The 7,500-nt window shown below is 55.5% G+C and overlaps 1 non-coding gene across 1 annotated transcript; it reads right to left on the bottom strand.

The window, feature by feature from the left end:
* Positions 1-426: 426 nt before the first annotated feature.
* On the bottom strand, positions 427-2,413 carry LOC148345077 (18S ribosomal RNA). Its single transcript, XR_015848865.1, has one exon. It is a non-coding gene; the product is annotated as an 18S ribosomal RNA (ribosomal RNA).
* Positions 2,414-7,500: the final 5,087 nt, after the last annotated feature.

The raw sequence follows: 7,500 nt of genomic DNA, 5'->3' as shown, positions 1-7,500 counted from the left end.
GAGGTCGTCGAGGCGAGTGCCGCCCCGGAAGCGCGCGCCGGAAGCGCGAGAACCGCGCCGAGCTAGGGTCGTCGGCATAGGGGGATTCCCCGGTTACGGGGGTCCCGCGCACGGCCGCCGCCTTTCGCCCGTCGCTGGCGGTCGCCTGTCGTCGCGCCGCGCCGCGCTACTGGGGTCGTCGGACGAGCGCGCTACCCCGCTCGCACGGAGGTAGCGCGACATCGCCCGCCGCCTTTTCTCGCCTCGCGCCGCGCCGCGTGGCGCCCGCCGAACTCGCTCCGACGCGCGGCCCGGGAGTGACCCGCGCCGCGCCCCCCGTCCCGTCCCGTCCCGGTCTACCCTCTTCCTCCGCCTGCGACGACCCGCCGCCCTCGGCGTCTGGCTCGTCGGGGGTGTACCGAGGCGGATCTGCTGCCGCTCGTACGTTAATGATCCTTCTGCAGGTTCACCTACAGAAACCTTGTTACGACTTTTACTTCCTCTAGATAGTCAAGTTCGACCGTCTTCTGGCACACCGCCGGAGCCGGGGCCGGCCCCGGCGGGGACTATCCGAGGACCTCACTAAGCCATCCGATCGGTAGTAGCGACGGGCGGTGTGTACAAAGGGCAGGGACTTAATCAACGCAGGCTAATGACCCGCGCTTACTGGGAATTCCTCGTTGGTGGGAAATAATTGCAATCCCCAGGCCCTGTCACGAGCGGGGTTCATAGGATTACCCGCGCCTGCCGGCGCGGGGATAGACGACGCGCTTATACGCTCAGTGTGGCGCGCGTGCAGCCCCGGACATCTAAGGGCATCACAGACCTGTTATTGCTCATTCTCGTGTGGCTGAGAGCCACTTGTCCCTCTAAGAAGTTTTCTGCCGCCGACCGCGCGGGGGGCCGCGGTACTATTTAGTATGTTTGAGTCTCGTTCGTTATCGGAATTAACCAGACAAATCGCTCCACCAACTACGAACGGCCATGCACCACCACCCACGGTATCGAGAAAGAGCCTTCAATCTGTCAATCCTTTCCGTGTCCGGGCCGGGTGAGGTTTCCCGTGTTGAGTCAAATTAAGCCGCATGCTCCACTCCTGGTGGTGCCCTTCCGTCAATTCCTTTAAGTTTCAGCTTTGCAACAATACTCCCCCCGGAACCCAGACACTTGGTCGGTTTCCCGGGTGCTGCTCGGCGGGTCATGGGAATAACGCCGCCGGATCGCGAGTCGGCATCGTTTATGGTCGGAACTAGGACGGTATCTGATCGTCTTCGAACCTCCGACTTTCGTTCTTGATTAATGAAAACATTCTTGGCAAATGCTTTCGCTCTCGTCCGTCTTGCGCCGGTCCAAGAATTTCACCTCTAGCGGCGCAGTACGAATGCCCCCGGCCGTCCCTCTTAATCATGGCCCCAGTTCATGACAACCCACAAAATAGAACCGGAGTCCTATTCCATTATTCCCAGCTGCGATATGCAGGGGCGGCCGTGTGGCCTGCTTTGAACACTCTAATTTCCTCAAAGTAAACGCTTCGGGCCCCGCGAGTGACACCCAGCGAAGGGCATCACGGGGGCTTTTGCCGAGAGGCAGGGGCTGGGACAGACGGATGCACGCCTCGCGGCGGACCGTCAGCTCGCGTCCCGGGGTCCAACTAGGAGCTTTTTAACTGCAGCAACTTTAAAATACGCTATTGGAGCTGGAATTACCGCGGCTGCTGGCACCAGACTTGCCCTCCAATGGATGCTGGCCGATGGGTTTGTGTTCGGCTCATTCCAATTACGGAGACTCGAACGAGTCCCGTATTGTTATTTTTCGTCACTACCTCCCCGTGTCGGGAGTGGGTAATTTGCGCGCCTGCTGCCTTCCTTGGATGTGGTAGCCGTTTCTCATGCTCCCTCTCCGGAATCGAACCCTGATTCCCCGTTACCCGTGGTCACCATGGTAGGCGCAGAGTCTACCATCGAAAGTTGATAGGGCAGACATTCGAATGAGTCGTCGCCGCCTCGGGTGGGCGAGCGATCGGCACGAGGTTATCCTGAGTCAACACAAAGGGGGGGCCGGGCCGGCGGAACGAGGACCGGCGCGCGCGGAGCCGCCCGCGCCGCTTACGCCCCCGCCCGGAGAGGCGGAGGCCGGACGCGGGGGACGCGCGCGACGGCTGAGCCCCCGCCCGCCGGACACCGCGTGGGTTTTTGTGTCTGATAAATGCACGCGTCCCCGGGGCGAGGCCGGAGCCCCGCCCGCGAGTCGGCGCTCGTTTGCATGTATTAGCTCTGGATTTGCCACAGTTATCCAAGTAACGGTGGAGCGATCAAAGGAACCATAACTGATTTAATGAGCCGTTCGCAGTTTCACTGTACTGGCCATTCGTACTTAGACATGCATGGCTTAATCTTGAAAACAAGCATATGCTACTGGCAGGATCAACCAGAGTGCGTCTGCCGCCGGGGGGGCGCTGCTGGTGGCGGTGCGGCCCTGGTCCGGGACGAGGCTGTGGCTACAGCCGGGCCCGGGGGGCCGCGCGACACTCGTATACGTTCGGACGGGCTGACGAGCGGGTGTCGTGAAACGATGTTTCGCGCGGAGCCCTAGCACGCGTGGCGTCGGGCTCCGCGACGGTCGGACGTCTGGGTGTGGCTCGAGACGGAAGCTCGACCTCGGTTCGTCTTGGTTCTGCCGCCAAAAGGTTCACGCCGAGGCATGGTTTCGCAAGAGGGCCCCGCGAGTGCCAGCCGTGGATCCCGCCTCACTCGTAACTCGTATCGGATTCGTCCGGCCTCACTTTCGTTCGCACATCGGACAGTTATACGTGTGCTTTAGTAGCTTCCGTTCCCTCTTAGTGAGGCCGTCCGTACGTACCGCCCCAGCTCTTTCTGAGGCGGGTATCCACTCGGCTCGGGGGGGCCCAACGTTTGCCTAGTATCCTCGGCGCTGGAGCTTGACCCGCAAAGCCGGAGGAGCCGCACGCCCGAACACCGGCTTGCGCCGGCCGACGTGGGCCCTCCGAGGCGGGTCTCGTGTGCCAATCGCTCAGTTGGGGAACCGGCAGGCCCGTGGGCCGACGCCGGCTCACCCGGGGGTGAAGGGTGCTTCGATGGAGGCCCCCTGTCAGCCTCCGCGGAAGTCCGGCTTCAATACTTTAAAGTTTGAAAAACTTAGACATTTTTCGAGAACCGGAGCTTAGAGGGGTACATGCAAAAGCCAGGGCCGCGGGAAGCGCCCTAAATACTTCAATACTTTAAAATTTGAAAAACTTAGAAATTTTTCGAGAACCGGCATCTTCCCTCGGTAATTGCGAGATGCGAGGCCGCCCCTAGCCTCTGCTCTGTCGGACTCAATGGTCACGGGTGGCCGCTGATTAGCCCTGGTGCTCACCTCTCAAAATTGCGAGTCCCTAATATAATTCTGGCTGTCGGCTGGAGAAGGGGGTATAAAATCGGCACTTGAGGGAACGCCGGGCCCTCAAGTTTGGGGCCCTCTAGCGGATTTTTGAGGTACTGCACTCCCATTGGAAATGCATTGCCCATAGGAATACATGGGCGCTCCGTCCACTACAATGTAATTCCCTCACAATATCTGCCCCCGCGTGGCCGCGCGATGCTACTGCTGCCCCGTTGGGAATGAATGGGCCTTTCGGAGGCCATAAATACAGCGCCGCTGCATGGATTTTGGCGGTACTGCGGCTGTCGTTGAAAATACATGGACCCGTCTGAATGAATGGGCCTTTCGGATTCCATAAACCCAGCGCCGCTGCATGGATTTTGGCGGTACTGCGGCTGTCGCTGAAAATACATGGACCCGTCTGAATGAATGGGCCTTTCGGAGGCCATAAACTCAGCGCCGCTGCATGGATTTTGGCGGTACTGCGGCTGTCGCTGAAAATACATGGACCCGTCTGAATGAATGGACAAAATATAAATCAGACACTACAGAACACAAGCATAATCCAAGATTACAAAATCATCTCAGCCTTTAAAAGAAACAAAAACCTGAAAGACTACTTAGTAAAAAGTAAATTACCAGAAATCAACATAACACAAACGCAGGGCCCCACATTCTACAAACAAGCCACCACAGTTAGGAACACCGTCACCAACACAAACTACCTAATTAAACAAACAATCACACCTACTAGGGAAAACTGAAAATACATGGACCCGTCTGAATGTATGGGCCTTTCGGAGGCCATAAACTCAGCGCCGGGCCAGTGTTTGGGGAATTGTGCCCGTCACTAGTGGCTGAATACATAATAATAATAATAATAATAATAATTCCCTTGTATTGTCATTCTGTGTAACAATGTACACAGAACGAAATGTCGATTGCACTGGGCTAGTGTTGAGGGAACGTCGGGCCCTCAAGTTCGGTGGCTTGGAGCGGATTTTTGAGGTACTGCACTCCCATTGGAAATGCATGGGCGCTCCGTCCACTACCATGTAATTCCCTCACAATATCTGCCCCTGCGTGGCCGCGGGATGCTACTGCAGCCCCGTTGGGAATGAATGGGCCTTTCGGAGGCCATAAATACAGCGCCGCTGCATGGATTTTGGCGGTACTGCGGCTGTCGTTGAAAATACATGGACCCGTCTGAATGAATGGGCCTTTCGGATTCCATAAACCCAGCGCCGCTGCATGGATTTTGGCGGTACTGCGGCTGTCGCTGAAAATACATGGACCCGTCTGAATGAATGGGCCTTTCGGAGGCCATAAACTCAGCGCCGCTGCATGGATTTTGGCGGTACTGCGGCTGTCGCTGAAAATACATGGACCCGTCTGAATGAATGGACAAAATATAAATCAGACACTACAGAACACAAGCATAATCCAAGATTACAAAATCATCTCAGCCTTTAAAAGAAACAAAAACCTGAAAGACTACTTAGTAAAAAGTAAATTACCAGAAATCAACATAACACAAACGCAGGGCCCCACATTCTACAAACAAGCCACCACAGTTAGGAACACCGTCACCAACACAAACTACCTAATTAAACAAACAATCACACCTGCTACGGAAAACTGAAAATACATGGACCCGTCTGAATGTATGGGCCTTTCGGAGGCCATAAACTCAGCCAGCGCCGGGCCAGTGTTTGGGGTATTGTGCCCGCCACTAGTGGCTGAATACATCATAATTATAATAATAATAATAATAATTCCCTTGTATTGTCATTCTGTGTAACAATGTACACAGAACGAAATGTCGATTGCACTGGGCTAGTGTTGAGGGAACGTCGGGCCCTCAAGTTCGGTGGCTTGGAGCGGATTTTTGAGGTACTGCACTCCCATTGGAAATGCATGGGCGCTCCGTCCACTACCATGTAATTCCCTCACAATATCTGCCCCCGCGTGGCCGCGGGATGCTACTGCAGCCCCGTTGGGAATGAATGGGCCTTTCGGAGGCTATAAATCCAGCGCCGCTGCATGGATTTTGGCGGTACTGCGGCTGTCGCTGAAAATACATGGACCCGTCTGAATGTATGGGCCTTTCGGAGGCCATAAACTCAGCGCCTCTGCATGGATTTTGGCGGTACTGCGGCTGTCGCTGAAAATACATGGACCCGTCTGAATGAATGGGCCTTTCGGAGGCCATAAATCCAGCGCCGCTGCATGGATTTTGGCGGTACTGCGGCTGTCGCTGAAAATACATGGACCCGTCTGAATGAATGGACAAAATATAAATCAGACACTACAGAACACAAGCATAATCCAAGATTACAAAATCATCTCAGCCTTTAAAAGAAACAAAAACCTGAAAGACTACTTAGTAAAAAGTAAATTACCAGAAATCAACATAACACAAACGCAGGGCCCCACATTCTACAAACAAGCCACCACAGTTAGGAACACCGTCACCAACACAAACTACCTAATTAAACAAACAATCACACCTGCTACGGAAAACTGAAAATACATGGACCCGTCTGAATGTATGGGCCTTTCGGAGGCCATAAACTCAGCCAGCGCCGGGCCAGTGTTTGGGGTATTGTGCCCGCCACTAGTGGCTGAATACATCATAATTATAATAATAATAATAATAATTCCCTTGTATTGTCATTCTGTGTAACAATGTACACAGAACGAAATGTCGATTGCACTGGGCTAGTGTTGAGGGAACGTCGGGCCCTCAAGTTCGGTGGCTTGGAGCGGATTTTTGAGGTACTGCACTCCCATTGGAAATGCATGGGCGCTCCGTCCACTACCATGTAATTCCCTCACAATATCTGCCCCTGCGTGGCCGCGGGATGCTACTGCAGCCCCGTTGGTAATGAATGGGCCTTTCGGAGGCCATAAATACAGCGCCGCTGCATGGATTTTGGCGGTACTGCTGCTGTCGCTGAAAATACATGGACCCGTCTGAATGAATGGGCCTTTCGGAGGCCATAAACTCAGCGCCTCTGCATGGATTTTGGCGGTACTGCGGCTGTCGCTGAAAATACATGGACCCGTCTGAATGAATGGGCCTTTCGGAGGCCATAAATCCAGCGCCGCTGCATGGATTTTGGCGGTACTGCTGCTGTCGTTGAAAATACATGGACCCGTCTGAATGTATGGGCCTTTCGGAGGCCATATACTCAGCGCCGGGCCGGTGTTTGGGGAATCGTGCCCGCCACTAGTGGCTGAATCCCGGGCTAGTGTTGGGGGACTTGTGCCCGCCAATAGTGGCTGAATCCCGGGCTAGTGTTGGGGGACTTGTGCCCGCCAATAGTGGCTGAAATCCGCGCCGGTGTTTGGGGAAATGTGCGCGTATTATCGGGCCGGTGTTTGGGGAATTGCGCGCGTATTATCGGGCCGGTGTTTGGGGAATTGCGCGCGTATTATCGGGCCGGTGTTTGGGGAATTGTGCGCGTATTATCGGGCCGGTGTTTGGGGATTTGCGCGCGTATTATCGGGCCGGTGTTTGGGGAATTGTGCCCGCCACTAGTGGCTGAGAACTTGGCTAGTGTTTGGGGACTTGTGCCCGCCACTAGTGGCTGAAATCCGGGCCGGTGTTTGGGGAATTGTGCGCATATTATCGGGCCGGTGTTTGGGGATATGCGCGCGTATTATCGGACCGGTGTTTGGGGAATTGTGCCCGCCACTAGTGGCTGAATCCCGGGCTAGTGTTGGGGGACTTGTGCCCGCCAATAGTGGCTGAAATCCGCGCCGGTGTTTGGGGAATTGTGCGCGTATTATCGGGCCGGTGTTTGGGGATATGCGCGCGTATTATCGGACCGGTGTTTGGGGAATTGTGCCCGCCACTAGTGGCTGAGAACTTGGCTAGTGTTTGGGGACTTGTGCCCGCCACTAGTGGCTGAATCCCGGGCTAGTGTTGGGGGACTTGTGCCCGCCACTAGTGGCTGAAATCTGGGCCGGTGTTTGGGGAATTGTGCGCGTATTATCGGGCCGGTGTTTGGGGATATGCGCGCGTATTATCGGACCGGTGTTTGGGGAATCGTGCCCGCCACTAGTGGCTGAATCCCGGGCTAGTGTTGAGGGACTTGTGCCCGCCAATAGTGGCTGAAATCCGCGCCGGTGTTT

Source organism: Urocampus carinirostris, unplaced genomic scaffold (assembly GCF_059441175.1).
Source record: "Urocampus carinirostris isolate Australia breed hairy pipefish unplaced genomic scaffold, RoL_Ucar_1.0 HiC_scaffold_105, whole genome shotgun sequence".
In the NCBI taxonomy this organism is placed as follows: domain Eukaryota; kingdom Metazoa; phylum Chordata; class Actinopteri; order Syngnathiformes; family Syngnathidae; genus Urocampus; species Urocampus carinirostris.
This window is presented reverse-complemented; position numbering and strand designations above follow the sequence as displayed.